General features: G+C 41.1%; 1 long non-coding RNA gene across 1 annotated transcript in view; it reads left to right on the top strand.

Moving 5' to 3' along the window:
• The window catches only part of LOC308613444, an 80,440-nt gene extending 61,763 nt beyond the window's left edge, over window positions 1-18,677 (top strand). Inside the window, exons 2-3 of the long non-coding RNA XR_014015254.1 lie at window positions 17,814-18,045; window positions 18,579-18,677. This is a non-coding gene — a long non-coding RNA (uncharacterized lncRNA). The remainder of the gene's footprint in view (window positions 1-17,813; window positions 18,046-18,578) is intronic.
• Window positions 18,678-19,119: the final 442 nt, after the last annotated feature.

Genomic DNA, 19,119 nt, shown 5'->3' on the forward strand with positions numbered 1-19,119 from the left:
TATGCCTTCTAGAACTGGCCTCTCAAAAACCTCCCACCTACCCAACATCCTCCACTCTTTCTCCACTCATGGGCAGGATGGAGAGAATTTCTGGAACCTGCAGAGTGGAGCCCCAGGCGAGAAGGGGGCTGTATCTGAATGGCCATGTGAAGCAGAGCCCTCCTACCACCCTTAACTATGAGGAAATGTGAGTGAAAAGTGTCCTTTTGATGTCTTAAACCACTGAGATGGGATTATTTGTTAAGCAGATAGCCCACCCTGATTAATGTAGTATTTGTCCTGGTAAGAGGATGAGGAGATTCCATATGCAAATTGAAAACCACCCTCCTTTAGCCAGCCATTAATAACTAATATGAAATGCCTTCCATGACGGTTTCCAAATCCTTGAGAGAATTATTTGTGTTAGAGGCATCTGTCAGCACAGGATAATGTGATTATTGATCTCTAATATTAAATACAGCCTTGAGAGAAACAGAATGATATTAAACCCCACTCCCCCACCCCCCCCCCAAAAAAAAAAGACTCAGCACGGAAGCTCTTCATTAACTCTAAGTCCAGGCATGTGTGTCTGTGAAGAACGCCAAATGGTAGTTTTCTCAGTGTTGAAAAACAGAACAATGTGGGTTTGAAGCAAACATTAAAAGGATGACTTGAATGTATAATTCAAATAACTCGACTTTTTTTTTTCCCCTTTAAGTAATATGAATAATTTCTGTGTTTTTATTTCAGGATCTTTTAAAATTTTGTGTGTCTGTGTGTGTAGTTTTTTGCCACAGAGTTAGTTAAAATTGCTTTCCAGAAACCTTGTTTAAATACCGGTTTTAAATATTTTGTGCTATGTAAGGAACACAGCCTGTGCAACCTTGCGCTAAAGAACTCTTTCCTGTGAGTACTTGGCAAAGTTGTGTCTTGCTTAGTAAATATTGTTAAGAGAAGTAACAATATACTCGGGCATGTAAAAATCATGTTGTGGCTAAAATAACTGAAGAGAAGAGTTTGCTTCCATCTTCTAGCTAGAATAAGGGGGGAAATCAGGGCCTTCTGTTGGAACGAATCTCCAGACAGAATGTTCTGGAGGCAGCTCCATTCTCTGTGAACAAAGGGAACCAGGGAGAACCAAATAGTACCTTCAGCAGTAGCTCTGGAGTCTGATAAACCTGATTTCAATTCCTGGGACCTCTTCATTTCCCTGAGCCATGGTGTCCTCATATAAAATGAAAACATGATTACCTTCCTTGGGCAGCTTGCTAGTTGTCCTTAAGATCCATTCTCCTTTTCTTTCATACTAATAATTTAGCAGGGCTTATGGCCACCCAATTAAAGATTACACTTCACTGGACTTCCCTGGTGGTGCAGTGGTTAAGAATCCGCCTGCCAATGCAGGGGACATGGGTTTGAGCCCTGGTCCGGGAAGATCCCTCATGCCGCGGAACAACTAAGCCCATGCGCCACAACTACTGAGCCTGTGCTCTAGAGCCCACGAGCCACAACTACTGAGCCTGTGTTCCACAACTACTGAAGCCTGCAGGCCTAGAGCCCATGCTCCGCAACAAGAGAAGCCACCGCAATGAGAAGCCCATGTACCATAACAAAGAGTAGCCCCCGCTCGCTGCAACTACAGAAAGCCCGCGTGCAGCAACAAAGACCCAATGCAGCCAAAAATAAATAAATAAACAAACAAATAAAAAAAAAGTTTAGACTTCACCGCCTCTCTTGCAGCTAAGAAAGGCCATGTGAATTAGCAAATTTGATTTGTGCCCCATCCCACTGGGAGAAGATGGGAGTTGAAGAAGCTGTCTTAGGACCAGAGATAGAGTTTATGTGTTGAAGATGGCAGAGACCTTGTGTCTTCATAGGGTTTGTATGTGGATTAAGTGATACCCTATATGAAGGTGTCTTACCTGGAGTCTTCAGAATAAGACTGGGAGGTTTGCTAGACAGGAGAGGTAATTATGGTTGAAGTATAGAGAAGTAGTGGTGTAGGTCAGTTAGACTTCAAGAACAAACAAACTCAGAAAAAGAGATCAGACTTGGGGTTACCAGAGGTGGGAGCGTGGGGAGGAATTAGATGGAGGGGGTCGAGAGGCACAGACTTCCAGCTATAAAATAAATAAGTACTAGGGGTGCAATGTACAACATGATTCACATAATTAACACTGCTGTATGTTATATGTGAACATCGTCAAGAGAGTAAATCCTAAGAGTTATTTACAAGGAAAAACTATTTTTTAAATTTCTTTAAATTTTGTATCTATGTGAGACGATGCACGTTCACTAAACTTTCTGTGATGATCATTTCATGATGTATGTAAGTCAAATCATTACGCTGTACACCTTAAATGTCTCCTGTGCTGTATGTCAATTATATCTCAGTGGAACTGGAAAAAGGGGAAAAGAAGAAACAGTAAATAGAATGAAGTAAATAGTGTGTTTTCAGATAAGAGGGTAGGTGGGCCTCAGGGTGCAGTACTCTAAGAGACCACCCATGTGAGGAGCATCAGACAGAAGCCCAGGAACCAAAGGGTTCCTGGAGAAAAGATTCAAAACCCAGGTGGGAGGCAGGAAAATCAAGTATCAGAGCCTTGGGCAAGACGCCAAGGAGCAAGAACCTAGAAATAACGGCCAGTGTAGCAGCGCTGGCAGTAAGGCGAATAATAGTTATAGAAATAACTGTCATTTATCGACAATCTGTGTGCCAGTCTCTATTCTAGTAGCGCTTTGTAAACATTTGTAAGATTTTTATTTGCATAATCCCCATTTTGCAGATGTGGAAACTGAGGCTCAGAGATGTGACATCTTTTTGCTCAAGGTGTCATAGCTAATAAAAGGCTAAGCTGAGATTCAAATCTAGGACTCGCTGACTCCAAAACCCAAAGGCTAAGAACTCACTACCCAGTAATCCAAGTCAGCTTCTTAGCACACGGCATAGCAAAGGGATCAAGGAATGTTAGTTCTTATTATTCAGACAAGGGAAAGAGTATGGGGCGCAGATCAGTAGAAGCAGTATTAAATGTGAGCTGGAGAGTCTATGAGTCCAGGCTCTGTGTATACTGTGTGTGCATGTGTGCGTGTGCGTGTGTGTGTGTGTTTGTAGGGGAGAGTGTAGGGGGTGGGAGGGCATAGGGGGTCTTCTGCTGGTTAGTCACAATGGAGAGTAAAGAACTGAGAAGTCAGGGAGTAAAGTAATTCCTAATTCCAAGCAGTCTTCTTTTTCTTCGATTGTACGGGGAAGGAAGCGATACTTTGAGAACAGAGAAGCTGGAAAAGAAAGCGAACACTCCTTGACTGTCACAGAATCAGAGATGTTTAGAGCCAGAAGAAGATCTTAAAAACAACCTGGTATCCACCCCTCTCCTTTTGGAGGGAGGCAAAGGACATTCACTGGGATTTTTTAAAAAATCACCGACTGCTGAGAAAGATCCAAACTCAAAAGGGCTTTTAACTCCAAGAGTTTGAAGTCCCTGAGGAAGGTTTTAACTTGAGAGAAGCAGAGTGAGTCAGAAAGCACTCCATAATCACGGCATGTGTGCGAGATTAAGGTTAGAATATGTGTTAATAGTAACAGATGTAGTCGGAAAACTTCTATTTTAGAAGCTGGCATTCTTTTTCTTTTTCTTTTTTTTTTCAGTTTTTTTAAATTTTTTTATTTTTTTATTTTTATTTTTTTATTAGTTTCTGCTTTATAACAAAGTGAATCAGTCATACATATACATCTGATCCCACATCCCTTCCCTCTTGCGTCTCCCTCCCTCCCACCCTCCCTATCCCACCCCTCCAGGCGGTCACAAAGCACCGAGCTGATCTCCCTGTGCTATGCGGCTGCTTCCCACTAGCTATCTAACTTACGTTTGGTAGTGTATATATGTCCATGCCTCTATTTCGCTTTGTCACAGCTTACCCTTCCCCCTCCCCATATCCTCAAGTCCATTCTCAGTAGGTCTGTGTCTTTATTCCTGTTTTACCCCTAGGTTCTTCATGACATTTTTTTTTCTTAAATTCCATATATATGTGTTAGCATACGGTATTTGTCTTTCTCTTTCTGACTTACTTCACTCTGTATGACAGACTCTAGGTCTATCCACCTCATTACAAATAGCTCAGTTTCGTTTCTTTTTATGGCTGTGTAATATTCCATTGTATATATGTGCCACATCTTCTTTATCCATTCATCCGATGATGGACACTTAGGTTGTTTCCATCTCCGGACTATTGTGAATAGAGCTGCAATGAACATTTTGGTACGTGTCTCTTTTTGAATTATGGTTTTCTCAGGGTATATGCCTAGTAGTGGGATTGCTGGGTCATATGGTAGTTCTATTTTTAGTTTTTTAAGGAACCTCCATACTGTTCTCCATAGCGGCTGTACCAATTCACATTCCCACCAGCAGTGCAAGAGTGTTAATCATTAGAGAAATGCAAATCAAAACTACAATGAGATATCATCTCACACTGGTCAGAATGGCCATCATCAAGAAATCTAGAAACAATAAATGCTGGAGAGGGTGTGGAGAAAAGCTGGCATTCTTTTTCTTAATGTTCTCTAAAATAAAGCATTTCATTACAGTTTCCAAATCCTACATCTCCTGGATGTAGGATGTACGGTTTCCAAATCCTACATCTCCTGGATGTAGGATTCCAAAGAGTAGGAAAAATATTACTGTTAAAAATCAGAGTCATGGAGTGACAGCAAATGCCATATTTCTTAACACAGTTTTGCCCATATATTCCTTGTTTTTAAAGTTAGCTAATGATGGTACTTACTTCTCACAGACAAGGAAAATAACGCAGACGTGACTTTAAAACTTCCCTCAACAGAAGATTTAAACACATAGTCTGCTAAATTCCATAAGCAATTAATGAGCTTGACTTGGTCTCAGTCTTACAAGAATTATAATTCCCCAAGGAATAATGTCCACAATAGTTACATATTGAGAAGACCGTGTCAACATTAACACTCAATATTCTATAACGTTCAGAGCCTGTGTGTACAGAGGCTCAGCAGAGTCACAAAACAGGTATTTGCAAGAAGGACTGTTTTGTATTTGGGGGATTTGGGATGAGGGTAATGATGTACTGGCTTACTCCACTGCTCTTTTTTTTTTTTTTTTTTTTTTTTTGCTGTACGCGGGCCTCTCACTGTCGTGGCCTCTCCCGCTGTGGGGCACAGGCTCCGGACGCGCGGGCTCAGTAGCCATGGCTCACGAGCCCAGCCACTCCGCGGCATGTGGGATCTTCCCGCACCGGGGCACGAACCCGCGTCCCCTGCATCGGCAGGCGGACTTCCAACCACTGCGCCACCAGGGAAGCCCCTCCACTGCTCTTTAAATCAGAGATCCCAAGCTTTTCCTGGTGAATGCGTACATGGTCCTTCTCACAAAGACTCCCTTTTTATAGGTGTGGTGTAGGGTGAGGAAGGTGTGCAGAGAGAATAAGAAGTTGATAAGAGCACTTTTGGCTTCATCGGCTCGCCTGCCAGAATGAGGGCAGGGGTAGCTCTGGAGAGCCTGAGACTGGAGGGGCGCCAGGAGAGACTTCTGATCCACTGCAGGTCACACCGGAACCCAGTTAATACCACAGCACCCGAGGAAGAGCACGGGTGGTCGGTGCTCCATCTCCATACTGCTTGGGTTCTCCCAACTGAACATCCTAACCTAGGTCATTCAGCAGAAAGAAACCTGGTCACCAGAGATTCGGCCCCAATGGTGATATGAGATGAGAAAATTTGTGACTTTGTCAGGAATGGAGTGGGAATGGGGAAGAGAAGACCCTGGAGGCAAGTGCTGGCTTTGCTTTTTGTTTAAAAAAAAGAAAAAGGCAACAATGTTAATGAACTTGTTTCTTTATTTTGATTGGAGCAGTAGTTTGGTATCAATGGCCTGAAAGTATTGTTGGTTGTCTTATTTTGTAACATGTTGGTACATTTCTGTGTGCCTTCGATTGTGTGCTCCGGAAACCCTGTTCCAGTGATGCCACGGGCAAAGCTTTCAGAATGGAGATGCTGGTGGTTTCTGTGTGCCTGCCCTGAGACAGTTGTTTATGTCATGCTTTGTGTAAAAGCAGCTGAGTGCTACTGAGAATAAAAAACTTCCTCTGTGCTATAAAATTCCTCAAAGATTGCATAGAACTCCTTTGCCTTGTTCTGGAGTTGTTTCTTGCCCACAAATTGCATGAAACCCTAGTCTGGCTCTTCACTGATCATACGTGACCTTGCAGGTGCACCAGCCCTGAGCAGTGCCTGTGGTTTTGCAGAGATTTGTGATCTTAAACCAGCGTTATTGGATTCTTCTAATCAGTGGGAGATGGGCAAAGAGGAATAAAAGTGGAAAAGACAGGATTTGAGATCAATCAGGGACTTATATAAAAGGACAAGCTACTCTTCGTCACATCATTTATTATAGTAATAGAAAAGAACATTTTTTTAACATCAAGCAAATTGAATATTTTAAAATAAATTGTATAAATTTATAAATAAATTTATAAATAAATTTATAATTTATTATAAATTAATAAAATAAATCTAAGATATCACTTAGACCCCTCAGAGATGGGACTATTCCTTTCCTTCTGGCCTGGGTGAAGTCATGGACATGTTCATTTCCCTAACTTTTTTGCCTGCCTTCTTTCCTCTTTTAGATAACAGGGCAGCCTGACTTATCAGCGTAAAAAAAAGTTTCTGTCAGCATCCAGAGAACCTGTAGTAAGTGTAAAAGAAGATTAGTTCTTTCAACCGGCACTTTTAACCTAAGCCAAGACACCCAGAACTGCACTGAATTAAAAAAAAAAAAAAAAGTTGCAGGCTGTTATGCTAATTAACAGTTGATAAGGTACAAATATCTTAGCACATCATGTAACAGGCAGATGGCACCTTTTGACAGGCAGTAGAAAGCTCACATAAAAATATTTCATTGACTGTGAGTGTTAAGGTGGAAAACATGACATTAGGTAGGTGGAAGAAATAGTAAACTCTTGCTATGGCAAAACACAGTTTTCCTTCAGCAGGAAAAGGATCCAGTTCAAAGTAACAGTCCCAAGAGATATCATGTGTTCGTTGAATACGATGCTAACGTGATATGCACATTTCCCAAATGAAACCTCCATCGCCACTGCCTTTTGAACTATCTTCAGTTATAATGAGAGGCAATGTTAAAAAGTTGCTTTTAGGCTCAAGCGAATCCCACATCATTTCAAATATTTGAGAAATTTAAAATTAGAATGGTGCTCGCATATTAATTCAGAGTCTTGACCAGAACTTCACTTTACAGTAGAAACTAAGATCCCATGGGAAATGAAGATAGGTGCTTCCCCTAGGAGGTGAATCTTCGACTCTTGTTATAGGAGAAAATTCTAAATATAGAATCTAAAATTGTGTGCTTTTGAGGAATGGTTTTAAAATAGTAAGTTAACCCATTTTCCGTAGAAGGAGGAAGTTCAAATATGGGTGGTGTTGAACTTCAGAGCCTTGGAGAAGTCAGAGTGTATTGAATGTTAAGCATTCACTTTGTATTCCTGAAGGTCTCCACTCTTTTGCACACTGTAATTATACTCATTTATAGATGAAGGCAGAAAGGGTTACATTCGGAGAGCTTACAGGCAGGGAGAGCTCTAATAGCTGGCTGCCTCTGGAAATAAGAAATAGTGAAATTTTTCTTTCCTGGTAAGGGTAGTCGTAGGCAAAAGATTTCCATGAACCAAAATTGCCTTTAATGCCGCCCACTGTTTTCCCTGTTCACTTCTATTTTAGTCTGTTTGGTGATTCTCGCTCATGCTCTGTGAACTCCACATTATGCATTCTTCGCTCTCTCTGGGATTTGGAGTAATTCTTACTGGGTAGCTCTGCACCTGAGTTTACCTGCCTACCAGTACTCCTCCCCTGCTTCCAGCACCCTCTAAGTATCACCCATTCTTTTTCAGTCACACCAAGATGTAAATCTCTTGTCACTGCAAGTTTCTGTTCTCTGCAGCTAATTATTTTGATAGAAGAAAAAATCCAGGCTCAAATATTCATGAATGATATGGCTTCATAAGTTGTCCATCTAGTTAGGACATCTGCATGCTCTTAGGGGTCATCTGGGAAAGCTGCATTTTCTAATCTGAGATAAAAAAGCAGTCTAATAAGATACACTGTAAAATAAAAAAGTGTCCCATGGTCAATCAAGTTTGGAAAATACTACTTATTTATGTCCCATTATTGGAGATTCAGAATACTATGTGGTTTCTCCAAGCATGGGTAAGTTAGACAGTAAAGATAGCTATTTATTTAAACCTGAGGTTTACCCACATTTATGAATATTAATGAACATATAAGTCTATGTGTATATATTTTTCTTACTATAACACCTATTAATGCTCCGTGGTGAGCACACTTAGAGATACACTTCCTTAACCCAAAGTAGTGATTTTTCTGATGGTGTAAATTTCAGATACCATGGTGGCACCTTGGGTAAGTGTTTTGGAATTAGAGTCTTTCAATACTTCTAAAATCACACTGTGTGAATTGCTGTCTTCTCTACCTATAAGTAGTGGGTTTTCTTATCCAGTTTACTTTAATAGATGACCAATTCTGGTGTTAAGTCTATTCAGACAAATCATTTACATGTCCTTTACATCATCACAGATTTTCAAAGCCCTCTGCAGCAGCGCATCCAAGACATGGGAGTGGGTGGAATGTGTAGCCACAAAGAAAGGCTTCATCTGGTTTCCCCGTGCCAAACGTTGACCATTTCTGTTCATTTGGATAAAGGAATCTGTGATGTCAAGGATCCTTCCTTTGAGCATAGAACTCTCACCAGCTCAGACTCTGTAGGAGCAGCAATCATTGCTGTAATCTAGAAAACTGAGGTATGGTATGTAATATATTTTCCTTGCCGCACACTGGCAAGTGTAGGGGGACTGTGGTAGTGTATACGGTGAGTATGGTGGTATATAGGGGGACTGTGGTAGTGTATAGGGGACTGTGGTAGTATATAGGGGACTGTGGTAGTAGATAGGGTGAGTATGTTGGTATATAGGGTGACTGTGGTAGTGTATAGGGGGACTGTGGTAATGTATAGGGGGACTGTGGTAGTATATAGGGGACGGTGGTAGTGTATAGGGGGACTGTGGTAATGTATAGGGGGACTGTGGTAGTATATAGGGGACTGTGGTAGTACATAGGGGACTGTGGTAGTGTATAGGGGGACTGTGGTAATGTATAGGGGGACTGTGGTAGTATATAGGGGACTGTGGTAGTACATAGGGGACTGTGGTAGTGTATAGGGGGACTGTGGTAGTATACAGGGGACTGTGGTAGTGTATGGGGGACTGTGGTAGTATATAGGGGACTGTAGTAGTATATAGGGGACTGTGGTAATGTATAGGGGACTGTGGTAGTATATAGGGGACTGTGGTAATGTATAGGGGGACTGTGGTAGTGTATAGGGGACTGTGGTAGTAGATAGGGGACTGTAGTAGTATATAGGGGACTGTGGTAATGTATAGGGGACTGTGGTAGTATATAGGGGACTGTGGTAGTGTATAGGGGGACTGTGGTAGTATATAGGGGATTGTGGTAGTATATAGGGGACTGTGGTAGTATATGGGGGACTGTGGTAGTAGATAGGGTGAGTATGTTGGTATATACAGGGACTGTGGTAATGTACAGGGGGACTGTGGTAATGTATAGGGGGACTGTGGTAGTGTATAGGGGACTGTGGTAGTATACAGGGGACTGTGGTAGTGTATGGGGGACTGTGGTAGTAGATAAGAGTGAGTATGTTGGTATATAGGGTGACTGTACACAGTTTCTTCTGTAAGTTAATTTGGAAAGGAGTTGGAAAGAGAAACATTAATAGAAGCATAAATGCTTTTCAGTTTAAGCTACTGTAGAATGTATAATATCTATTGAAAAGTAAGTAGCATGCACTGTCTTATAAAGAGAATAATCCTGTAATAATTTACTGAAGAAAGGTACATTCACCATCAGATAGTACTTTTCTTGAACATTACTTGAGAATTTGGGGAGAAAGGTATTGTCCTTCAAAAGCAAACCAAAAGCTATACGAATTAAAAACAAACAGAATTAGAGAAAAAGATACACATTAGAATCTTAGTATCTGTCCTAAATCAGTGGAAAAGTATATTTGTTTGTATTTCCTTAGCGTTTAGCATGATATTTTTAAAAAATATTGCTCAGGGCTTCCCTGGTGGCGCAGTGGTTGAGAGCCTGCCTGCCGATGCAGGGGACACAGGTTCGTGCCCCGGTCCGGGAAGATCCCATATGCCGCGGAGCAGCTGGGCCCATGAGCCATGGCCGCCGAGCCTGTGCGTCCGGAGCCTGTGCTCCGCAACGGGAGAGGCCACGACAGTGAGAGGCCCGCGTACCGCAAAAAAAAAAAAAAAAAAAAATTGCTCAGAAATTTCAAATGTTACAAATAAAAGTAGATTAGAGAAAGAGCTTACTTTTTAAAACGTAGTTTTTAAAAACTAAATTTAGATTTAAAAATACACGGAACTCAGCTAACTAAAAGCTTTAATGAACTCCACTGATTCTCGCTTTACCACTCTGTAGATGGGGATATATTCTGAGCAGATAGTAAGTTTTATGGATTATAATGATGTGAAGGTATTTTATAATAGAAAAAGACAAAGTAGATCAAGTTGGTATTATTCTAATTCAAGTTGCTTTTAGGGGAAGATTGTAAGAGAGCAGGCTATTCTATTTAGAAAAACGTAGCAGACCAAAACCATGGCTCCATTCCGGTACACCACCAACTCATCTATGCCTCCTACAGTCATGTTCCAGCATAAGAATTGGAGTTCTGGGAACTCCCTGATGGTCCAGTTAGGTCCAGTGGTTAGATGCTTTCACTGCCAGGGCGTGGGTTCAATCCCTGGTCAGGGAGCTAAGATCCCACAATCCTTGCGGTGTGGCCAAAAAAAACACTGGAGTTCTAAATGCATGTCCTAAAACACTGGCAGACCCTGGATTAATAAGAACAAACTAAAGAATATTTTGTTTACCTTCTAAGAAAAGAAATTGCTGCATTTTGGAAAGGTGGTCTAATAAGGATTGAAATATAAAGGTTTTCTGCTTAACGTGGAGTTAAACAGAAGTTATTAGTGGTTGATTGTTGCTAAAAATTACCAAACACATTGAAATTGACCACAGTGAGTTTTGGTGAACATTCAGTCTCATCCAGGCAGATAGTGACCTTTCAGAAAAGGAGTACGGAGTTTTTAATCCTTTTGTTCGACGATAGAAAGTGAAGGGGTGACAGAGTACAGGTAGACATTGGGGATATTGTGGGTTTGGTTCCAGGCTGTCACAATAAAGTCAGTACTGCAATAAGCAGGTCACACGAATTTCTTGGTTTCCTAGTGCATATAAAAGTTATGTTTACACTATACTGTTGTCTATTAAGTATGCAATAGCATTATGTCTAAAAAGAAGCAATGTACTTGCCTCAGTTAAAAAATAATACTGTTCTGACCAGTGTGAGGTGATATCTCATTGTAGTTTTGATTTGCATTTCTCTAATGATTAGTGATGTTGAGCATCCTTTCATGTGTTTGTTGGCAATCTGTATATCTTCTTTGGAGAAATGTCTATTTAGGTCTTCTGCCCATTTTTGGATTGGGGTGTTTGTTTTTTTGATAGTGAGCTGCATGAGCTGCTTGTATATTTTGGAGATTAATCCCAGTGGAATATTACTCAGCCATAAAAGGAAATGAAATTGAGTTATTTGTAGTGAGGCGGATGGACCTAGAGTCTGCTATACAGAGTGGAGTAAGTCAGAAAGAGAAAAACAAATACCGTATGCTAACACATATATATGGAATCTAAAAAAAAAAAAAGAAGATCCTGATGAACCTAGGGGCAGGACAGGAATAAAGATGCAGATGTAGGGAATGGACTTAAGGATGCAGGGAGGGGGAAGGGTAAGCTGGGACGAAGTGAGAGAGTGGCATGGACATATACACACTACCAAATGTAAAATAGATAGCTGGTGGGAAGCAGCTGTATAGTACGGGGAGATCAGCTCCGTGCTTTGTGACCACCTAGAGGGGTGGGATAGGGAGGGTTGGAGGGAGACGCAAGAGGGAGGGGATATGGGGATATAAGTATGCACATAGCTGATTCACTTTGTTATACAGCAGAAACTAATACAACACTGTAAAGCAATTATACTCTAATAAAGATGTTAAAAAAATAATAATACTGTTGGAAAAATGACACTGATAGACTTTCAGGGTTCCCACAAACTTTAAATTTGTGAAAAATGTAATATCTGTGAAGTGCAATAAAATGCAGTATGCCTGTACCCCACTGGCATTAAACAGTAAGAATCTACAAAGTGTTTCCCCAGTATATTTACGAATTAAAGGCTCACTGGGTTAAGCTAATCTCAGAGTGCAAATGCCTTCTGGATAGGACGAACCTCTAGGTCCTACACAGCTTAGAAGTGTGGTTGTTAAACCTTTATTTGTCTTGGATTCCTTTCCATTCTTAAACCTTATTGAGGATTCCAAAGTGCCTTTATTTATGTTGGTCATCTCTCTCAACATTTATCAGATTAGAAATTAAAACTGGGAATTTTTTTAGGGCACAAGAGTGCCTAATACACCTTCCGTGAGCTGTCAGCAGCAAAGTCATCACACAGCACTGTAGGCCTGTAAGAGAATAAGAGAGAAAAAGGCAAATAGCATCAGAGTATTTTTATCAGAAGAGTTTTGACCTCATGGACTTGCAGAAAGGGACCCAGGGAATTCCAAGTGTCCTAGATCTCAGGTTGGAGCCATTGTCTTCATATAAATGTTTTCTTAATCTAGTCCCTTTTGCATTTTGGAGGCAAAGGAATCACTGGGAAGGGGGGTGGGTATTGATTGAAATGCAGATTTTAGGGTCCCATACCGAGAGATTCTGATTCCGTTGATTTGGGATAAGGTTCAAGAATGTTCCTGATTAAAAATCACGATGCCCGGAATTCCCTGGTGGTCTAGTGGTTAGGACTCAGTGCTTTCACTGCCGAGGGCCTGGGTTCAATCGCTGGTCGGGGAACTAAGATCCCACAAGCTGCAGGGCACGGCCAAAATAAACAAATCACGACCCCCACTCCTCTTACCCTTCACCACCAACCCCACTCCTTATTATTTTGATGTAGGGGTCTGAAAATGCACTTGACCGACCCTGCCTATATCTCATGGTTGTTAATATTCATTGTTATCAAATTTACCCTGAATATGCACACTGGTATTCTGGATCAGAGAGGGATTTCACATTAAATACCTCATAGTAAATAGTAAGTTCATCCATCCTTCTTGGAACATTCTTACCCCTGAGGTGATGTGATGAGTGTCAGGTCCCTCGTCCCACTATGGAAATAAATCTCTCCAGAAGCCTGATAGCCTGGGTGTCCCTGCTTTTGTGACCGTGAGAACTCTCTAAGTTCCAGGGGCCATTCCTTTTTTTTTTTTTTATTGAAGTATAGTTGATTTACAATGTTGTGTTAATTACTGCTGTACAGCAAAGTGACTCAGTTATACACATTCATACATTCTTTTTTTGTATATTCTTTCCCATTATGGTTTATCATAGGTTATTGAATATAGTTCTCTGTGCTATACGGTAGGACCTTGTTGTTTATCCATTCTCTATATAAATGCTTACATCTGCTGACCCCTAACTCCCACTCCATCCCTCCCTCATCCCCCTCTCCTTTGGCAACCACCAGTCTGTTCTCTATGTCCATGATTCTGTTTCTGTTTCATAGACAGGTTCATTTGTGTCATATTTTAGATTCCACATATGTGATGTCATATGGTATTTGTCTTTCTCTTTCTGACTTACTTAGTATGATAATTAGTAGTTGCATCATGTTGCTACAAATGGCATTATTTCGTTCTTTTTTATGGCTGAGTAGTAGTCCATTGTATATATGTACCACATCTTCTTTATCCATTCATCCGTCGATGGACATTTAGGTTGTTTTCATGTCGTGGCTATTGTGAATAATGCTGCTATGAACATAGGGGTGCATGTATCTTTTTGAATTATAGCTTTGTCTGGATATATGCCCAGGAGTGGGATTGCTGGATCATATGGTAATTCTATTTTTAGTTTTTTGAGGAACCTCCATACTGTTTTCCACAGTGGCTGCACCAACTTAAATTCCCATCAACAGTGTAGGAAGGTTCCCTTTTCTCCACTCTCTCTCCAGTATTTGTTATTTGCAGACTTTTTAATATGGTGATTCTGACTGGTGTGAGATGGTACCTCATGGTAGTTTTGATTTGCATTTCTCTAATAATTAATGATGTTGAGCATCTTTTCATGTGCCTCTTGGGGGCCATTCCTCTTTGAAATGCAAATATCTAGGGAGCTAGCACTCCTGTCTTCAAGACACCTTTGACTTAGCCTAGGGACCTACTCAAGAGCTTTAACTATTATATTTGGTCCACGTGGGAAGATAAGAAAATATAGTACTCTTTCAAATCAGGGCAATTAACTAGACAAATGGCTACATATCAAAATCCCCTGAAGAATCTTAAAAGGCTATGGAAACACAGAAAAATTCCAGGGAGATTATCTTTCTCCATACCTATTTACCTGGAAAGAAAAGGAAAGAGAAACTTTCTAGCTGCTCTAGCTGATCTAACCTGCAGTCACTTGGATTTTGTGATCTAGCAAATTCAAAAGTGCCTGTCGTATCAATGGAATATTGAGATGTTACAGAACCTGTGCAAAACCCTGGTGGATTTAGGTAGTAAAGTGTCCATGTGTATGAATGGATATCTAACAACAAGGATTGTCAGGAAGGTGGGGGACAAGCCCATAAATAAGGAGTAAAGGGAGACTAAGCAATGAGCAGGACCACAGAACCAGTCTGGGAAGAATGTCATGGTCACTCTGCTTCTTAGGCAAATGGCCTTTTATAGAGCAGCTGCCATACTCTCAACACTGTCATGAATAGTGCTGCCTATGATCCAAGCCAGAGCAACCCCTGTACCAGGTCCTGCCCTTTAGAGGGTCCCACTTCCTGCACTCACATACACACACACACACAGACGCACGTGCACACACACACACACACGTTAAAGAACATCCAGGCATCCCTGCCATGTGGGGTCTGGTGCTCAGGGCTGGCAGTGCAGGACCCATAACTGTAAACATCGTTCTTTTTTTGTCTTTTTTAAAAATAATTTTTGGGCTTCCCTGGTGGTGCAGTGGTTGAGGGTAAGCCTGCCAATGCAGGGGACACGGGTTCATGCCCCAGTCCAGGAAGGTCCCACATGCCGCGGAGCAGCTGGGCCTGTGAGCCATGACTGCTGAGCCTACGCGTCTGGAGCCTGTGCTCTACAACGGGAGAGGCCACAACAGTGAGAGGCCCGCGTACCACACACACACACACAAAAAAAATAATAATAATAATAATAATTTTTATTGGAGTATAGTTGATTTACAATGTTGTGTTAGTTTCTGCTGTACAGCAAAGTGAATCAGTTATACATACACATATATCCACGCTTTTTTAGATTCTTTTCCCATATAGGTCATTACATAGTATTCAGTAGAGTTCCCTGTGCTATACAGTAGGTCCTTATTAGTTATCAATTTTATATACAGTAGTGTGCATATGTCAATCCCAATCTCCCAATTTATCCCTCCTCCCTTCCCCCCACCCTGGTAACCATAAGGTTTTTTTTTTTCTACATCTGTGACTCTATTTCTGTTTTTTAAATAAGTTCATTTGTACCATTTTTTAAGATTCCACATATAAGTGATATCATATGATATTTGTCTTTATCTGTCTGACTTCACTCAGTATGACAATCTCTAGGTCCAGCCATGTTGCTGCAAATGACATTATTTTGTTCTTTTTTATGGCTGAGTAATATTCTGTTGTATGTATGTACCACATCTTCTTTATCCATTCTTCTGTCGATGGACATTTAGGTTGCTTCCATGTCCTGGCTATTGTAAATAGTGCTGCAATGAACATTGGGGTGCATGTATCTTTTCAAATTATGATTTTCTCCAGGTATATGCCCAGGAATGGGATTGATGGATCATATGGTAGCTCTATTTTTAGTTTTTTAAGGAAACTCCATACTGGTTTCTATAGTGCCTACACCAATTTACATTCCCACCAACAGTGTAGGAGGGTTCCCTTTTCTGCACACCCTCTCCAGCATTTATTGTCTGTAGATTTTTTGATGAAGGCCATTCTAATCGGTGTGAGGTAGTACCTCATTGTAGTTTTTGTTTTTTTTTTAATAAATTTATTTATTTATTTTTGGCTGCATTGGGTCTTTGTTGATGCGCTTGGGCTTTCTCTAGTTGCGATGAGCGGGGGCTACACATCGTTGTGGTGCACAGGCTTCTCACAGCAGTGGCTTCTCTTGTTGCAGAGCATGGGCTCTAGGCACGCAGTCTTCAGTAATTGTGGCACGTGGGCTCAGTAGTTGTGGCTTGCAGGCTCTAGAGCACAGGCTTAGTAGTTGTGGCACCCGGGCTTAGTTGCTCCGCAGCATGTGGGATCTTCCCGGACCAGGGCTCGAAGCCATGTCCCCTGCATTGGCAGGCAGATTCTTAACCACTGCACTGCCAGGGAAGCCCCTCATTGTAGTTTTGGTTTTCATTTCTCTAATAATTAGTGACGTTGAGCATCTTTTCTTAACATCCGTTCTATCCATTCTTGATGCTAAGACACTAACACTGTTAGTGTCTTTTCGTGACATCCATTCTTGGCATTAACACTGTTCAGGCCCTGGGGAAGCACTTGACATCTCTTGCTCTACATCCTTGAAACAAAAGGCAGGTATTCCTGATGAATGTTTGTAGGTGGTGTCCCTGCCAGCATGAGAGAGAGACACTGCTTCAGAGCACAGGGACAATTCCGGCAGCCAAAGAACTTAGGTACAAGAAGAGAGAAATTAACATGTCCAAGCCTTCTCTGATACTATCAGGGCAATATAGTGTTGCATCGGGAAATAACATTTCTTAGCAATGCTGAACATCCTTTTTCCTGCTTCTCTTCTTGTTCTAATTTGTGGCCCTAAAGATACCCATGAATTAATGTGGAACTTGCTGTAGTTGTACATGGCTGCTGAGGAAGTTTTTGCAGTATTAACTCATGTTTCTCATACCTTTGTATATATGTAGCTCTAATCTGCCATTATTACTTCTGAAAATTAGATGTTGTTGCCACTGTCCACAAAGGATTTAAGTCATTTGCTCCCAATTCAAAGTCAAGAGCTTAGGTACTGACAGATCAAGGACACCTATGTAGCAAGGCCTGGCTGCAAGGGAAGTGGTGAAAGTGAACATTTGGTATTTGGGGCTCCTATGGTATCTAGTAGGCTTTGCCTCCTACCAGTTCCCACACGGTGAATATTAGCCAAGTGTAGAAAAATCATCGCATTTTTTCTGAAAATCGGGACCTATGGTCACTTTGAAATGAGTCTAGACACAACCCCTCTTTTAGTATCTTGATGAATTAGTCCTGAAGGAAAGAGAAGGTACAAGAGAATGGCAGAGGGTAAGTTCTTTTTTCTTTTGACGAGGTATGAAATATAGGCTGAGGTTAGATGCCCAAAGACCTAAGTGTTCTGTAATCTTGCAAGGGTCCCTTCATCTACCTAGGGTTCAGGCACTTCATACATAAAGTGAGAGAATTGAGCAAAATAATCTCTAAACTTCTCTGTGTGTACTAAGAAATAATATATCATTCTTTTTCTCCAGGGGAAGTATAAAGTTGAGTCAAAGGCTGAAATGGAAATAAAGCTAGAAGTTCTCTCAAACAACAAATACTGAAGATGCATTTTTCTTTTTACAGCCAATTTTCCATCTCATGTGGTTTTTAAAATAATGTAACCGTACTATATATCAGTGAAAAAGAATGAAATATCACTGCACACATCAAGTTGGATGCATCTCAGAAAATAATATTGAGTGAAAAAAATCAAGTTGCCGAAGAATTCAGACAGTGATTCCATTTATATCAACTCAGAATATTTGAGACTAAACCACCCACTGTTTGAGAATATCAACATATGTGCCAAAGCAAGGTAAGGATAACCAAAATTCAGGGTGGTGATTTCCTCTAGGGAGGAGCAGTATGACATCATGGAGTGATGCATAGAGGCCCTCAAAGGTGCCAAAAACATTCTATTCCTTATCTTGGGTGGTGGGCACATGGTGGTCAATGTTATTGTAATTCACTGTACCTTATGCACATATTGTTAATTAAATTTTTGTATCCATTCAGTTTTTTGTTTTGTTTTGTTTTGTTTGCGGTACGTGGGCCTCTCACCGTTGTGGCCTCTCCCATTGTGGAGCACAGGCTCCGGATGCGCAGGCTCAGCGGCCATGGCTCACGGGCCCAGCCGCTCCGCGGCATGTGGGATCCTCCCAGATCGGGGCACGAACCCGTGTCCCCTGCATCGTCAGGCGGACTCTCAACCACTGCGCCACCAGGGAAGCCCTCCATTCAGTTTTTAATACAAACAATTAAAACTAAGTTGAGAACATGCATATTTTGATTCAGAGTAAATTTTTCTTCTCTATTGTGTGTGTTTCCATGTTCTTTATTTCTTAACAGACTTTCATGTTTAAGTAAATAGATATTTCTTGAGAAACATGAAACAGAACCTTGTGCTTTGGGAGTTCTTCATATAAAAACAAAACAGCATCAATAACACAAGGTAAGAAAACATCAACAAATATGTAACAGGTACCTTTGCTAAACAAGAACTGTATAAATGTGGATTGTGTGAGTTATGCGTTTCTGCAAACAGAGAACTTTGGTGCCAGATTTCTCAAGCATCACCCTCTAGAGATATTATTAGCTCCTTACATTTGAATAACACAAATTCCCTTTATTCACAAATATTGAAAATTAAGGCTTACTCTTCCCCATTTCCTTGATCATGCAATTACTCGTTTTTAAATATCATTTTCCAGGCACTGCTTTGTGAGAACTATTCTGCAAAAGAACACCAGGTTGTGTGAATGTTGAATCTGGATTTCTTGGCCGCAGTGCTGGACCCGGGAGTCTACTGCTAGTAGATGAGTGACTTTTCAGGCTTTAGAAAATGCTTAATAAGTCATTAGACCCTTACTGCAGTTGGCGAGGCTTCTCA

This window comes from Mesoplodon bidens, assembly GCF_964165515.1.
Source record: "Mesoplodon bidens genome assembly, chromosome: 3".
NCBI lineage: Eukaryota > Metazoa > Chordata > Mammalia > Artiodactyla > Ziphiidae > Mesoplodon > Mesoplodon bidens.